The sequence below is a fragment of the Candoia aspera genome, chromosome 1 (assembly GCF_035149785.1).
Source record: "Candoia aspera isolate rCanAsp1 chromosome 1, rCanAsp1.hap2, whole genome shotgun sequence".
Lineage (NCBI taxonomy): Eukaryota > Metazoa > Chordata > Lepidosauria > Squamata > Boidae > Candoia > Candoia aspera.
The window spans coordinates 341,845,531-341,863,188 of NC_086153.1; positions in this window are offsets into that span (position 1 = coordinate 341,845,531).

The following is a 17,658-nucleotide window of genomic DNA, read 5'->3' on the forward strand; positions in this document are numbered from 1 at the left end:
GACCGACAGGCAAATGGCTTGCCAACCAGACGCGTCTGGGAATCGAGCACACAAACGTAAGATGAGAAATGCGCATGAAAGGGGGTGTGAATCTCCAGGCAGGGTTCACTCGACCGTACAAAAAACTGCCAACCGACTCAGAAATGGCTGGGAAAAAGGAGGAAACGCAAAGGGTCAAACTTCACAGCTTCACCCACCCCATCAAAACTCTCCCCCCCACCCCATGTGCACACCCAGCTCACATTCCCCCCTCCTGCTCCTGGGGGGGTAGGGGCAGCAGACTCTGCCAATACCTGCTGGGCCCGGGGCGAGGCAGTGCCCCCCACCTGTCCCTCGGCCACGCCAGCTGCCGGGAGCCCTTCGCTGGAGAAGCGCGTCCGTCTCCAGCATCCGGAGCATCCTTGCAGCAGCAGACACCCCCAGACGGTTCCCATGGAGACAGCATCAAGTACAGCACAAAGGTGGAAGCAGAAAAAAGGGAAGTCATCTTTGCAGGGCGGGGAGAGCACTGGCAAGAAAGGGTCACGAATTTGCGAGGTGGGGAGAGGCCCCCCGGGGACCAAGCCGACACTTCTCTGGGCACTAAAGTCATGCCCAGGATGGGGGGGGGCAGTGGATGAACTGAAGCCGGAGGGGAGGAAGGGCTGCCCTCTGAAGCCCCCCAAGCCAGTCTGGGGTAAAAACTGGATCGATTTGTAGATGCATTGACCATTCTGGCAACCAAGAACATAGACGATCATGATGCCCTTTGGATTCATAATCAACCTTATCCACCAACCGTCCCAGACGATTAGAAGCCCTGTTGATCCACTGAGTCGTCTCTCTCTTGAGAGGATTTTGGCAACAGGCTTGGACAGGACCCCCTTTCACTTCCAAACCCAGAGCCCTGGGATTTCCTCATGGTCTCCTATCCAAAGATTAACCAGCTCTGACTCTGCTTAGCTTTTGAAATCAGCTCCTTATCTGGTGCTTGCCTCACTAAGGAAATAAAATTCCCAACCCTTTGCCCAGCCAACGAGTTTGCTGGGCACTTCTAGAGGAGTGAAAAATAATATGGTCTCCTGGCATCATAAAGACCGGTATGCAGATAAACACACTCCTACGCAAGTATGCAAGAAGAGTGCAAAAGAGGGTTTCTTTCTTCAAAAGAGCTTCTTGGCTCACTCGGTCTAAATCCCAGGCACATCTGCAGCCAGCTCAAGACTCAGTCACCCCATTCTCACGTGAAAAAAAGGACGTAAAATCTTCTTTGCCTGTGGCCCTTGGAAGGCTGACGGCTGCCTTGCCGGGAACAGCCACTTTGGCAGAGCAACGCTGCCCGTTACGGAGTTGGGTAGCTCCCCCTCCTGGAGAGATGCCCGCGGGCTGGACGGCAGAGGCGACGCCCCAGAGGTGCGACCAAAGACCCCCACCAAGGGGAACAGCAGCAAAGATCAGCTCAAACCCGCAGGAGGCAGAAAAGGGGCCTCGTCGGGGGAAAGAGATGGCGTCTCAGACAGAAGGACTTCCGGCAGTAGACGTCGCAGTGCCTTTCCCGTCTCACAAATGCGATCCAAAGGCAGCTTTCAGGAGTGATTCCTGATCCCTTTGTGAGGTCCCCCCAGGTCAGGACCAGTTCTATCTCATCCCAGGGGGAAGGAGGCGGAAGCGTGGATTTAAGTCAGAGGGAGACCGAATGGTGGGAAAAACCTCCTAAGAGCATTTGCTCATCAGCCGGTGACCCAGAGGGTGGTGGGTCGATGGGGAGGCTTTCATTTGGACCCTGCCCGAGCAAGGGGTTGGACTTGATGACCTCAGGGGTCAAGGATTGCAAGAAGCTGGCCTTCCCCAGCTTCCGTCCAACCCTGCAGCCGCTGCACCCCGACTGAGGCCACTGTTAAAATGCAGGAAGGGGAAACAAGCGGGCTCTGGGTGAGGTGCGATACTAGTCAGAGAAAGGGGCACTGAGCGGGGGTGGGCTTGATGACCTTTGTGGCCCCTTCCAGCTCTACAGCTGTGCACATAGCCTGGGGGTGGCAACTGTTTTCCTATGCAGGGCTGCACTCTCTGAGGGAAAACTGTTGCGGGGGGTGGGTGCCCTTGGGAGGGTGGGGCTAACATGGGTGGCCCCACCCCCTGCATGCCTTCTCCTCCCGAGCCCCCCCACGGCCCACCACCCCAGAGCTGCAGAAATCCCGGGGACGACAAGCCAAGCCGAGGGACATTCATTGCTATTCAGCCCAAGAACATCACCACCGGGAAGGTCACCTGGTCTGTGCCGGGCATGATAGACGCCGCTCCCCTGAGAAGCATCGGAGGACTTTATGCAGTCTGCATTTTTAACGCCACCCGGAGTCAGTCTGCACTTTCAAGACAGAGAGGTCGTCTGTAAAGCTGCCACGTTTCCCAGTGGGTGGCCACAGCTCTCCGCTCCACTCCAGGGTACAAAGATCCGTACTTTAGAAAAAGCGGTGCCCGAAATGCCTCCCTTGGGGAAAGCTGTCCACCCACAGAAATGCCCATTCCCTTGTTTTTTTTAAAGCCCAGTGTTTCTCAACCTCAGCAACATTAAGCCGGGTGGACTTCAACTCCCACAATTCCCCAGCCAGCCATGGGGAATTCTGGGAGTTGAAGTCCACCCGGCTTAAAGTTGCTGAGGTTGAGAAACACTGCCTTAGCAGAATGACGACAAAACCAGGTTTCTCTCACTCACTGCCTCACTTGGCTCTGCCCCAAGAGATGCTATATCCCCCCTTTGCTTCTGTTTAGCAGGCTGCACCGTCACCACCTGGTACATTATTTTAAAAAATGTTTAGTGTGACTTGGTGCATCTTCCATTTTCTTTTCATTTTAGATAGAGCTTGTCAGTCTTAAAACAGGAAACTTCTCCATGCAAAAATTGTGTTCTACCACCTTTCTCTTCAAAACAGAGTAAGGCTCTAGTCCTCATGGTTCTGGAATCAAGGCTGATTTAGAAAAGAAGCATTTTCTTCCATCCTTGGGGAAGGGATGGGCAATCTATACCACCTGCTTTTTGGCTGCCCCAAACCCTTTCTTTCTGGTCCTGCAACCCATCTATTCCACTGAAATCTGATGCCAAAGGGCAATCAAAGCGACGTTTAGGTGGGAAACAGAATAAAATTGTTACTACCCCCCAGCTAATAAACAAACATGTATTTATTTATTTATCAAATTTATTCCCTGCCCATCTCACTCAGAGAGCGGCTCTGAGCGGTTTACATAGTGGGAACAAAACATTAAAATAAAAAACAGTAAAACAATAAAACCGTACAATATCACAGTATCACGGCTAACCAAGAACCCGTTTGTTTCCTCTTCCTGTATTTTGATAACAGTGGCCTCAGTTGGGGTGCAGTAGTTGCAGGGTTGGATGGAAACTGGGGAAAGCCAGCTTCTTACAATCCTTGAGTTGGAAGGGGCCCTTGAGGTCTTCAAGTCCAACCCCTCGCTCGGGGCAGGGTTCAGATGAAATAAAGGGAAATAAAGATGCACCAATCCAAAAAAAGCACTCCAAAATTTCAGAAAAAGCCAGCCCTGAGTGGTAGGCAGGTAGGTAGGTACAGAGAAATGAGGGAGGGAGGGGTGGTAGCGACCAGCCAAAGTTGCCCTCTGCTGTCCAGGCTCTTAGCTGGCACTGTCAGCCATCAGCCATCTGATCTTTTACCACCTTCCCTGGAGAATCTGTTGGGATCAAGCACAGAGCCTTCTGCTGCCAAAACTGAGGAGCAGCCATGGAAAGATGGGCAGGCATTTTTGCAAAGGAACTGGGTGTCTTTTGATGGCAGGGGGTGGCACCTCCCCCAGGAATCTGCAAAGTCGCCACGGGCACCGATGTGCCAAAGCAAAGAAAGCCACCCCCAGCGCCGAGGAAGCGGCTGCTGGATCAGGCCCCTCTTGGTTTAGCATTCTGTTTCTCCTCCGAGGGGCCAGCCAGGTGCCAGGAGATGGGGCTGCCCCCCTCGCCACTGCTCAACTGGCATTTGAAGACACGTCGCCCCAAGCTGGAGTAGCACGTCTTCAAGACGAAGAACCCTCAAAGGCGCTCTCCTCTCCGAGTTTCCCCAATCCCCTTTCAGTGCCATCCAAGTGAGTGGGCACTCCCACATCTGGTGGCCATGAGCTGCACCGTTAAATTGCGTGTGTGATGAGAAGGGCCCCCTTCTACCTACTTGAAACCGCCTTCCAATCAGCTCCATTCCAGTCCTCGTCCTCCAAGGGGAGGAGGAAGGCGCTGCCCACTTTTTCCAGGCCAGGTGTGACTCTACACTCCTTGATCACATCTCCACTTGGTCACCTTTTCTCCAGACTAAAAAGCCCTCAAAGGCCCAGGCTCTCCTCGCAAGGACGCTGTCTGAGCCCTGGGATCAGGTTGGCCGCCCTCTTCTGCATTTTTCAAGATGTTCCATCCTTTTGTTCTGTTTTGCCCTGGGGAAACCAGGCCCGTCCGCAATAGTCCAGATGCAGATAATCCTTTTATTTGCCGCCCCTCCTCTCCTGCACCCCATAAAATGCCACCTGCCTTATCACCCCCCGCCACTTTCACTTCAGGAGCTTTTCACAAATCACCTTTACCGCCCCAGAAAGTTTCACGTCCCAAGACTGATCCCTGAAGATCCTTCCTAATTTGCTCGCTGAGGAAGTTGCATTTTAGTTAACCACTTAGCAATCCATCAAAGGCCAGGAGGCCCTTGCAAAGGGAAGGGAAGGGGGTAAATAGATGAAGGAAAGGAAAGGAAAGGAAGGGGAGGGGGAGGGGGAGGGGAAGAGGAGGGGAAAGGAAGGAGGGGAAAGGAGGGGAAAGGGGAAAGGAAGAGGAGAGGGAAGAGGAAGAAAAAGAGGAAATGGGAAGTGGAAGGGATTGAGGAACATCTGATGGAAGCTGGCGGAGGTCTTCACCAGATCTCAAAGCACAGAGCCGCCTCTGAACAGGAGAGGACAGGTCCACTGGAAGACCATGCCAGGGTTCAGGTTCGGTGGGAGGGAAGAGATTCAGAGCACTAGAAAATCTGCTCAGAGTCTACTTTCGCAAAAAGTCATCGCGGTCCTTATTGAGAGAGCTGCGGGAACATGCACAGGATCCAGCCCGCCATGCTCTCTTCCCCAAGGGCCTCCCTCCATTTCCCTTCAACGCTCAGCTGGCATTCTGGGTCCACCAACTATATGGGGAGAGATGAGGGAGGAGATGGGCGGTGAAGAAATTTATTAAATACATAAACAAATAAATTCTCAGACCCTCCTAGTCTCCAGTTAGAGACATTCGTCCCCCAGCCAAGACGCCGTGCATTTTGGCACCTACCTCTTATGCACACCTCGAAAAGCCTTGGCACGTTAAAAGCAGAGGCACCGATTAGCAGCCCTGTTACGAGAGCAGCTCAAGGCTCCCATCTCCCTTTCTAACCCTAACCCCAGAATACCAGCCACAAACCATGATTCTCTCTTTTTAATAAACTCCTTTAAAGGGTGACTGGTTTGGGCCCTGCCCTTATTTATTCGGATTTGTTTTGACAGGGCAATTAAATACCTTCCTAATTTGTGACACCCAAGCAGGAAGGAATTTTATTATTGCATAGAGAGAGAGGTGCAGAAATCAGCAGATTGGGATTTAATTACAGGCCTTAGCTAGGAATTAAGATTCTACCCCCCGCAGGTTTCATCCCGGGCGGGTGACTCATTCACATCCACAAAGGCTTGAAACAAACCACTCGCTGAAGGCTGCAGAGGCGGGCAGCTTCTCCTCGCTAGATCCTGATGGCAAAGCCGTAGCCGTAGCCATCGCAGGAAAACTGACATCGCACAGGCCATGATGTCATTGCGCAAATGATGCAGAGGTGTCATTTGCGCAATGACATCATAACGTGTGGGATGTCCTTGTGGCTTCTCCCGGATGCCTAAGGCTGCCTTGGTTCTCAACAGCACCATGGGATTCCTTCCCACACAATCTATGGGGTCTTGCTTGGACGTCGTCATAACACAATGTTATTCTGCAGGATGCCGATGGCCGCACCAGACCTCCGTGTGGGGCACGGATCCCCATCCCTGACAAGGGCCCCAGAAGTTCCCCCAGCTGCATCTGCTGAGAAGTACAAGCAAGCACCACACCAGGGCAGGACGTTTGCTAGGCAAGCAGGAGGTTCCCAAAAGACCACTGCCTGTTTCTGAGAACCCAAGAATGCTCCAACGGGCAGGATGCTGAAAAGCCTTCAGGAGGAAGGAATGCAACGGAGTGCCAGCATCTGGTGGAAGCCACAGTAACATCATGCGCACCATTGTGCAAATGATCCTTTTGACGCTGTGTCCCTCACTGTGCATAAGATGCTCTACATAATTTGTGTCACCTGTGGGGGGTCAGGACACGTAGTGGCACTTGTCCGCCAGGTGGCGTTAGCCCTTTGGGTAAGCAAGGTCATGAAAGAGGCGTCTCGGGTGGGATTCCAGTGCTTTACTGGAACAGGACCGTGAAAGCCGCTTCGAGCCGCGCTCGACTTCGACCTATACCTAACATAATTAAGGCAAAGTTGCTTTCAGCTTCTCTCTCATACAGGCAGTCCTTGCTTAATGACCACAATTGAGTCCAGAATTTTGGTTGCTAAGCAAAGCAGTCATTAAGAAAACCTGACCTGATTTTACAACCCTTCTTGCGGCGGTCATTAACAAATCACCGTGGGTGTTAAACGAACCACATGGTCATTAAGCAAATCATGAGGCTCCCCGTTGATTTTGCTTGCCAGAAGCTGGCCAGGAAGGTTGAAAATGGCAATTACGTGACCATGGGCCGCTACGATAGTCATAAATGTGAACCAATTGCCAAGCACCCTAATCGTGATCATGTGACCATGAGGATGCCATGACAGTCGTAAGTGTGAGAACAGGTCGCAAGTCAGTCTTTCCCAACACCATCATAAGTCTGCTGTCACTAAATGAATGGTTGTTAAGCGAGGACTACCTGTACTTTCTCCTTTCACAGGACTCAAATCTCCTTTCTGTAATGGCTCAGCCTTCTCTGAGCCAAACCACCATTCCATCACCCGTGGACCGCAAGCTCTGGATCTGAAGGGAACCTTCTTGCTGAAAGACCAGCCTCAGTCAATTAGTTTCATCTCTGCACTAAGAGGGAGGCTGGACCATGCCCTGGACAGAGGATCCCACCACCTCACAAAGCCATCCTCCCTGCAGCGCCGTGGTTGGCATCCCAAAAATCTGTCCAACGAGGCAGAGTCTGGTGGTCTCCAGCCCCATCGCAACCTTCAACTCCTTCCCCTGCTTACCTACCCCATCAAATTCCCTTTCCAGTCCTCCTTGTTTCCGGTGAAACTAGCTAGATCACAGAAAGCGCCTCGTTCCGCTTCTCCGTTGTCTCTGTCCCAGGACAGGCATCACCACACCTCTGTCTTCTTTGCGGAACAGACAGAGCTGACCGTTGCTCTCGCTGGGGACCGGAGAGCCGGGAACAAGACGTTTCCCCTCTACAAAGGTCTGCGCTGTCCTAGAAAGGAAGTCACGCCTGTTTCCAGACCATGAGGATTCCTGAGAGGGGAACGGAGTGGAACCAAAGCAGGAAACCTCTTCCCAGCTGCGATCAAACTCTAGGGCAGGGAGAGAAAAAGACAGCGGCCCTTCAGGCAGCGTGTCTTTTGCAACTGCTGCACCCCCGTTGAGATGATGCCGTAACTGTAAACCCTGCCCTTGCCTGGCTGCTGCACAACCCCGAAACTTGATGCACGCAAGCTGGGAGAACAGCAGAGCCTCTTCTGCAAAGAGCGAGGCAACCTGCTGGCTTTTCCAGTGCAGCCCCCCACCCCCCATGCCAAGGGCAAACATTTTCACTGTTCTTCCCACTTGGGACTGTTGAGGAGGGGGCTGAGGACCGAGCTAAGTGCGGGACCTTCACCCGCTGAAGCGCAGCTGCTGACCCGTCGCCAGCAGGGCCATCCCGGGCTGCTGTCTTTGGAAGTGAGACTCCAGACTGACCGGTGAGGGGTGGGGGGATCAAGAGCTGCTAGGAACCAGGGCCCCAGAGCCTTTTCCTGTTCGTTTTTCAAACTCTCAGAAGACTAACCCTCTTAGGACTTAGGCTACGCTACCGAATGGTAGGGACCCCCCCTGCTGTTTTTCAGGCAGGGTGGTTGACAGAAGCTGCAAAAGATCATCAGCATCTTCGGCCTGAACTGGAACAGCGTGCACGAAAAGGATCCGGTCTGGCCTTGAAAAGGGCGTGAACAACTGAGAGCCAGCCAGCCAGCCAGCCGCAGGATCACGTCCAAAGAGGAAAAATGGAAAGGCTGAGAGCATCGGCGCCGTCTGAGGCTTGTCCCCAAACCTGGGCCCCCCAACAGAGAGAGCAGCCTTGCCCTCCAGCAGCACAAATAGGAAAAATACGAGGACCGAGTGGGGACGAGCAGGGCAGAGAAGCGGGTCTTTGCTCCCAGAGTCCTCTCTTATGAACTGCCAGTGGAACGGCCCGCCTCAGGAGGAGCCGTGCTGGCTGGCAGCCTCTTCCTTGCCAGAGGTATGAAAGCAAAGGGTGGAGGCCACCTGCCAGGGGTGCTAGGCAGAGAGCTGGACTAGATCAGGAGTAGGAAGCTGCCAGCCACTTCAAGGATGATGCCACAAGGCAGCTGCACTCGGGTGGGAACCCCTTGCTTTCCAGGCCGAGGCAGACCCCCTTTTCAGCCTTTGAACAGGGGCAATGACTATTTTGCAGGGTTTGGGGTGTTCAGGAGCGGTAGGCGGCCCCCTCCTGATCTTCACACACTTAACCCCACCCACCCCCATAAAAGAAAATGGATCTCTTTCAAATGATGTCACCCCATCACTCAGTGCCTCCTGCAGCCCCCTGGAAGGGCAGAGTTGCAGCCCCCACCCCCATGCCCCCCCCACACCGACTCACCGGTCACCCAGCTCCTTCCGGATATAGCTTTTTGCGATCCAAAGCACATTTGCACGAGAATCACGCGCCTTCATTTCTTGTTCTCACTTCTGCCTTCCACACCTGGGTAGTCCTGGTGTGAAATCTGCCCTCCTAGGCCAGTCTACTCAGGAGCAGGACCAACTGAGCTCAACGGGCATCACGTCCTTGGGATTGGGACTAAAGGCTCCAGCCTTTCAGGGTCTCTGCTGCTTGCCCTACAGTTCCACGCAAGCCAACACACTAAACCCCAAACCGACCAACCGTGTTTTCAGGGTGCCTCTATCTGGTAGCTTCTTTGGCAGACCATGGCTGAGCGTGCATTAATATGGGTGAACCAGCCCTGAGGATGCCAAGCACTGCAGAGCACGGCCCTGAGCAGGACTTTCTCCCCAGGAAGCAGGCTTACCTCCGCAGCCAAATTAGACATGATCCCCTGACGCAATTAAGCCATTGTGTGAGCTGCTTTCCAAAAACGCATCCGCAGGGCAGGGATGAGCGGCCCTGTTCTGGATCAAGATCGGGAGGTCAGTGGGCTTTAACTGGATTTGGATCTTATGCCCACGTTCCAGCCACGAAACCTCCTTCCTGGCACAGATTCCAGCAAGGTTAAGTTGCTACTTCGCAGCCTTCCCAACGGTGAGGGATGATGAAAACTTACGTCCAACACGCCCAAAGGTTTTTAACTCTGGTTTGATGCTGCTCCCACACGCCACAGAGCAACTTGGTAGTTAGCAATACGGAAGGTCAAGTTCATAAGTAACTATCCAAAAATTGTTTAAAAGGTTTAAAAACAAGAGGTCAGCGCACTTTTGTTCTTAAATCAAGGGGCCCTCGTCTCCGGCAGAGGAAAATAATGCATTGTGGGCAAACTCAGAAGCTACTCCACATCCACCAGAAAGGAACTGCTGCCATGCAAAGGCAGATTTTGCAGCAATTCCTCGGAGGAGCTGACCTCTCATCAGCAGGGAGGGAAATGTACGTAACCCACGCTCCAAGCACTCCTCTTTTCGGCCAATGGCCCGCTGCTCAGGGCACCTGCCAGATTAAAGTCTTCGTGGGTCATTGGCTGCAAAGGCCTCCACCCAACTTTGGGCAATCCAGCTTTAGACTGGCAAACCACCCCCTGCTGCCTGAGAGCCATAAAGAGCACGCAGTCAAATTTGGCCAGGCTCTGCATTAAGCGAAATCTTCAATTCTCATTTTTCTTGGCACATTTCAGCCCCTGCTGGCGTTTCCAGAAGGGAATTCAATCTGTTTAGCTGACTATTTGCAGTCTGGCGAGGATCTGTCAGCAAAAGAATGAAGCTGCAAAAGGTCCCCTTTCGATTTTAAAGTCACCCTTGAGTAAAAACGGGGGGGGGGGGTGAAAAATAAAGCCAGAGGGTACAAAGTTTGAGCAGAACCGAGGAGGGATGCTGGCGTCTCTATACGTGTCTAGGTGAAGATCAAGGGCTGATGGAATCTAAAGGAAAGGCCCCCCATTTCTTATCTTACTCTGGTTTGCAAAATGCCAGTTATGCTGTTGATGGATACTGCGTTGCTATGGGCCAAGTAACCTTACCCTTATACCCAGCCGGGAGACCTTCACCACTGCCACCTGGTTTCTCCCAGATAAGCCAGCTTAGAACTGCCTTTCAAGGTTGAAACTGAGCTTGAACTACCCCAGGATCCCGAGCCAATCTGGTTTTGCAGGATCAGACCAATGAAAAAAGAAAATCAGTGCAACAGTTATCCCAACTACCCACTGACATCAAGTATTGCCTTGAAAGCCAAGTTTCTAGCCCTTATGAAAGAAAGTGGGGGGAGATGGGGTCGGGGACTGGGCAGGACTTCTAGCGAGCAGGGAGTGCAGAGCCTTGAAACCTGCGGACCCCATATCTGTGCTCACCCCCCCCCTTTCTTGCTCGCCCGAAACACCTACATTCCCCCCCCCCCACGACGCTGAGTTCCGGAAGCGGAAGACACTAAAAAGCAAACGGTAAGATCTCATCGTCCGCTCCAACGGCCGGGCCGGCTGCGGACACTGGGACTTGTGGTCCCGTGCACCGGGAGGGAGCGTCGGGGAGCGGAGGCGGGTCCGGCTTGCCGCCAGCCCGGAGTCTGCGCTGGGAAGGGGCGGCCGGGGCCCCCGAGAGCGCCGCGGAGCCTCCCGCGCGGCCCCGAAGCCGCTCGCTCATCCGGCGCCGGGGGACGCGCCCCGAGACCCGCAGCCGCCCCCGCCCCGGCACCGCGCCTGCCCGCGCCCCGGCCGTCCCGGGAGGTGCCCGCTGCATTCCGCCCCGCCCGCCGGCTCCCTGCCGCAGCCGCCCGGCGCCCCTTCACCTCTCCGGGGCGCGGCGTCCAGCTGTTGCGCGCAGCCTCCCTCCCGCAGCGGGCTCGCTGCTCCGCCGCCCGCAGAGAAGAGGCCGGGCCGGGCCGGGCCGGGTGGCAGCGGCGCGTTTTTGAATTCCAGCCGGCGCCGCCGATTGGCTCGAGCGTTGCCGGGGGGCGCGGCGCTCCGGCGGGGCGGGGCGGGGCCGGGACCCGCCCGCGCTCTGCGGTGCCCGGGGCTCCGCGCGAGCCAAGCCGCCGCCGCCGCCGCCCCCAGCCCGGGGGAGCGGGGAAGCCGGCCACGCCTGGCCGCCCGGCGGCGCTCCCGGGGCCCCCGGCGGGCCCCTGGCCCGGGCCGCCCCCCCGCCCCGCCCCGCCCCCCGGGCCGCCCTTGGCTCCGCGGCTTTGCGTCGTTGCGGGAGCCGGTCCGCGCGGCCCCGTCAGCTTGTTCCAAGGCTACGACTCCGCCTCGCTGCCCGCGCGCTCCGCCGCCATCCCGTCGCTGCGTCTCCCGCTCGCCGCCCGGCACCGCAGGGCTTGGCCCCGCGACCGCGCTTCCTTTCCGGCCCAGGCACAGGCGGGACGCGCCCACCCTGGCTCGGCCTCGGCTGCCGGGAGCGGCGGGGGCGGCGGCAAGGCCTTTCTGAACGAAGCGCTGCAGCCCTCGGCCGCCCGGGGAGCGCTCGGGATGGCCCACCGGCCCTGGAGGCCTTCCGGAGGTGCGGCCTTGAAGCGACCCCTTGGCCCTAAACCTAAGGCAAGATTCTGGTCCTCAGGGCCGAGTACCGGGCGGGCCCCCAGGCGGATTGCCATCCTGCCTCCGCTGGTGATTTCGTCCAAGCCCTTCCCCTGCTCGCCCCCTTCGCTGCTGACCAGGAGCCGTCGCTGTCCCAGGTTGCGGGGGTGGGGGGGGGAAGGAGGAGGGCGGGGGTGGCTTATATTCCACCCCACTGCTAGATGCCAGGGAACAGCTTGCCCTCCAGAGTTCAGCAACCAGGTTAAAAACAATCCACAATAACATCTCCGATCCTGTAGCAACCAAGCCGGCTGCCTGTAAACAGGAGGCTCCCCGCAGGAAGGATCACCCCACCTCCCAGACCTTCTGGAACAGCCCCTGAGCCCAAGCAGGGCAGGGGCGAAGAAGGTGCCCCCCCCCCGTCGCAGGGGTAGGGACCCAGAGACAGCCCTCCCTTCCACACCCCACCAGGTGGGCAGATCCCACTGAGGGTAAGTGAGCTTCCAGCAGCCCAGGAGGGCTTTCGCAGTGACAATCGGCACCTGAATTGCACCCCAAATCTGATGGGGAACCAGTGCAGCCCCCGCAGGTGGGTCAGGGTCACCCAGCTGCAGGAGAAGTGCCTGTAACCATTCGAACTGCTGCATCCTGGCCAAGTGTGGCTTCCTGATGACCTCATGCCACCTGCATTCAGTCCCCGGCCTCTGCAGGTCTGCATGTCCTGTGGTGGGGTGTTGAACTACACCCCCCTCATTGGCAGCCAGGGCAAGGATCCAGAATCCGCACCTCCCTGGACCCCAGGCTGGAGCCAACTCCCTGGGGACCTGGGGTGCCTGTCAAAGGGTGGAAGGGATCCCTTCTCGGGATCCCTTCTTTGGGGCCTGCCCTTTCTCCAGAGCCACGGAGCTGAATTGTCAAGAGAAGAATCGGGGCTCAGCAGTAAGGGACGGGCGCTGCACCCCCCGCCCCCATCCCCATCTTTGGCTTCGAGAGGCAAAGGCAGCGACCAGACACGCCTGAGGTCCAGGAACCAGCCAGCCCAAGGCGGTGGCCTTCTCCTTGGAGGAGACCCTTCCTTCCCACCCCTCAGCTGGTCCAGGAGATGCACAGGGCGTTTGAACAGGCGGGGAGGGGGGGCTGCCTATCTAATCCGGGGATCGCTGCCTCCTTCTCCCGCCCAGCACAGCGTCCAAGGATGCTGCAGGATGGTCTCCACGGCAACTGCCTCCCGGGCCAGAGGGGCCAGCCAATCAGGCGTGTCTGGGGACGAGCGGGTGCCAGCCATTAGGGATCCAGAGGCAGGGAGGAGGCCGTCCGGCCGCGACGAGAGCCAAGCGGGGGCATCTTTGTGGAATGGTGGGGGGGGCTTCCCTCTCGCCAGGAAAAACGGGCCGACGGAAGAAAAGCTGCCCCCCCCCGCCCCCGCAGCAGCCAGGGGACAGACAAGCCCAAAGGAGCAGGGCCACGGCACCCAGCGGAACTGCGCAGTCCACCGCCACGGGGGGTGACCCGGCCGGCGACTGAAGAGTTGGCACAACTCGCGGAGGGAGGGAACGCGGATCTCGCCAAAATAGGCTGCCGGCTGATCGGAGACGGCCTGCTGGGGCGGGGCGGGGAGGGGGCGGGGGAGCGCCTGCCTGTTGCCGCGCTGGCGCGGCCGCCCGAACAGACGGGGCTCCGCTGGCCGTCGGCGGATCCTCTGCAGGCCTCCTTAGGCGGCTGCGAGCTGAGCCTCCGCCAGCCACGCGATGCCGCGAAGAGGCTGCTGCAGCCTGAGGTGGCACAGACCGACGCGCGGTGGCATCCAGGTCGCGCCCGTGGAAGCCCTTCCGTGCGGGCGTGGGCTCCCCCTCTGGAGAGGGGGGCTGCTGGCGTGGCCGCCCGCTTTTCCGACCCTGCACTGCTGGGAGTGGATTAAATGACCCCGAGATCTTTTCCAACACTGAAAAAACCAGACATGGGCACCACAACACTCTTTCGGAAAGGAGAAGATACGCCCATGAACTATCAGGAAATCAAGCATTAAATTAAACCTCCATGGACAATGGAGAGAATGGAGAATCTCCCCCCATGAGGGGGAGATGGGCCGTGAATGAATGAATGAATGAATGAATGAATGAATGAGTAAGTAAGTAAGTAAGTAAGTAAGTAAGTAAGTAAGTAAGTAAGTGGACAATGATAATCTATCTCCCAAAATGCAGTTTAGAGAACTACAACGCCGGACATGTTTTGTTTTTGTTTTTCCCAAAGGGACCAAACCGGGGGGGGGGGGTGGAGAAAGGAACAGGGGAGGGGTTGAAAGAATGGAATATGTGGGCTTCTTTGCACCTAGCTTAGAATTAATTGTACTTACTATATTCTAATGGTATTTGAACAAGATTTCACAATTAAAATTTGCTAAAATAGCATTTTCTTCACTCCATAAAGAGAAAGATTTCAGGTTACAAGTCAGTTTTGTTTTTAACACCAGCACATTTTTTCCACTTTCTGAAACATGTTGCTAAAAATGAGATCAATCCACATTCTTGAACTGTTCTGAAAACTTGTGGTGTGCATGAGCTGTCAGCCAGTGGAACAGACTGCCCCATGAAAGGTCTTCAGATGGAGGCTGGATGCTCTGGTGGACTGAGCAGGGGGTTGGACTAGATGACCTCTAATGTTTTTTTTCAACTCTAGGATTCTATGAAAACACCTCTAAAGAATGTCCTTGTACATGGTAGGAATGCTTGTTAGAGCCAAACATGGTTACTGTCAGAAACCACTACTGTTGACCACTGGCTGGCACTCACATTTGGTCAGGTCCTTGAAGGCCATTTAGTGTGGCCCCCCTCCTTGGTAGAAGAAATTCAGGACTGAAACATCTTGGCCTGAAAACTGGGAGCTGCATATCATCTCTGGGCCAAACAGCCTTCTTATATCTCCCCAAATCTTCTTTGCAGCTGTCACCAACCAGAGGCTTGTGGGAAGGGGCAGCTTTAGAGAAATTAGTTGAATGGCACCAGGGGATGGTAAAATCCATGATTTGCATAGCCATGAGTTTAGTGTGCATTAATTCCGAACTCCTGATTCTGAAAGTTGATGGAAGCAAGTGGAAAAATGGAAACTCTCTCAAGAGAGGCCACCCCCTCGTGCACAACTAGGAAGTCCCAAGTCCAAAGCAGCTAACTGCTTCCTGAAAGAAGAAATGCAGTTCCTGTCTCTGATGCTATGGGGCGGACTGCCCCAGAACACAGAGGCTCCATTTTGATCTTGCGGCATAGCTGCAGGAAGCCTCTGCCAGCTCCAGGAAGCTCGGCAAGGCAAGGCAGCGTCGCTTTCCAAATGCCAGGCTTTCTGCATTCAGCTGAGCATGTTAAGGGCTTTGCATGGGAAAAGGGCGCAGAGTCGTCCTGGGCTTTAGGAGGGTGGATGATTTGATGGATTCGATTTACGCAGCCACCTGTTTCATGTATGTGACTCAACAGCAGATAATGAATTGTGCAATTGAAATGACGCAGGCTTGCAACCCGTAACATTTCCGGGCAGTGTCCTCACGCCCTCAGGGCTCTGCTGGGCACTGCCAGCTCACCTCCCCTGCTCTTGCACCAACTGTGGAACTGGTGCCTCATTTTTTCCTTGGCAGACGTTCCTCCTTTCTCATAGGCCCTTGGGATATTTCAGAAAAAGTCCAAATAGCAGTACTGATGGGTCACAACCGTGGCACTGCCAGCCTGCCACCCTCCCCCGTCGAGGTCTGCTCCTCTGGAGGCCCCGAGCAGAAAGGCTGCCTGTGGGTGTGGCAGGAGGTGTGGGGTTTTAAGACGACTCCTGCCCTGGGCAGGGGGTCAGACTAGAAGACCTCCAAGGTCCCTTAGGATTTTATGATTCTAAGTGGGGGCCTTCTCCGGATGCCTTTCTCTGCCCACAGCTCTACTTAGTCCCGCCCCATTTCCCCCCTCCAGCCAGAGGCATGTCTGTGGGAGATAGACCCCCTCCCCGCCTCTCTCATTCCAGATTCTGACCTGCTTTCTGGATCGCACTCATGCTTGCTTCTCCAGCCTTACTTGGCGAGGCCAGGGACTGCAGGGGCTTCAGCCCTGCCTCTGGCAGCCAAGATCCTAGTCCTCGTGGTTCTGCCCAGAGAACTGAGTGAACCCAGAGGATAAGGAAGCTGCTTCCCCCGGCGTTGATCGCGGCTCTTGCCGCTCACAGAACCTCACAGATTTCCTGCAGGGGCCGTTTCCTTCGGGCTAGTCCGGAGACGACCGGCTGACCGGAGCAAAGCCTCCAGCTTCAGTCCTGCCGGTGTTTCTCCAGACCCGGAAAACCCCTTAGAGGAGGCCGCCAAGGGGCAACGGCTGTGCTTCCCCGGGACCCTTCAGAGCTGCCTTCTCCAAATCAAACTGCGGAGACGTTGAGCTTCTGCCCCCGGTAAACGAAGTCGCGACCCCTCCGCGGCCCGGGCCTCTGCAGCCGGGCAGGACCCGCTCTCTTCGCCGGCCCCGGCCGCCAGCTTCTCCCCGGCGCGCGGTCGCCTCGGCGACGGCCGCGTCTCCCAGTTCGGTTCTCCGCCTGGACCCGTCGCCAGACGCTCCTCGAACCAGCGTCGGGGCGGAGGCGGAGCGTGCCAGGCAGGGCAGCTGAATGCCCGTCTGCGGCAGAGCAGCCGGCGCGGGGCGGCTGGGCGGAGGGCGGGACCCGGCTGTGCCCACGGAGGGCCGCTTTGCCCCAAGGAGGCCAGAGGACACCCCGGCGAAGCCGACGCCCCCCTGAACAGGAACCAGTTCCACCGGCATTGGAAGCAACGTTGGAACCACGAAAACGCCTTAATGAAAACGCCGGTGAATTCAGCCATGCCGCTGGTAAACAGGAACTTTTAATTAAAGGCATAACAGCTCCCCACTACAGGGAAAGGAGTTGAGTGCCTGGTGATGGGAGACACACCCATAAAGTTTTCTTGGCGATCCCATGGAAGAGGGTGACTTCCCTTCTTCCAGGCCGTTTTTATAATTTCTGCCTGATTACAAGCCTCAGTTTTCTTTGTGGTCTCCCATCTAAGCAGAAATTGGAGAGTTTGCTTAAAATGCTTTTCGACCTTCATGCTGGGCAAGCAAATCCGGTGCTGCCCTTGATGAGAGCCGCCACCACCGTCCATGGCTGTCCCGTTGCCTGTGGCCAGGTGGATCCCAAAGCCATGGTTTGGCAACAGCGCCCTGGAGCCAGACCATGATGGCAGGAACAGCCCAGCAAAACAAGTCTGGTTCGTTCTTCAAATCCAACCAAGGAGTCCAGCTTTTTCCTCTTTCATTTGCCTAAAAGGTTTTTACAGCCCGTCCTAAAAGCATGAAGTAAATTACTTGACATTATGTGCAAGTTGTCCAGTTGATAATTCATCAGGAATTTCATGGCCCAACCAACCGTCTGCTGGATCTTAAAGTAGCCTTCAAAAGAGCGCTCTGGGTGGAGATGATGGGGGCTGGAGTCCAAGATTTCAGGAGAATGTCCAAAACGGGATTTAAATAAATGTGGACAAATAATATATAAACTTTCTTCCTCCTTTCCTGCCTTCAGAGGTAGACTACTCCTGAAGCTAGAGGTTCTCCTTAGCCAACAGGGATTCTTTTTTCCAAAGAGCCCTGTCTTTATTCTAACTTTGATGACTGAATGCCACAAAGAAGTTCCTAAAAACAGCAGAAGGCAATAGTTTTCCCCAGCTTGTATTTTT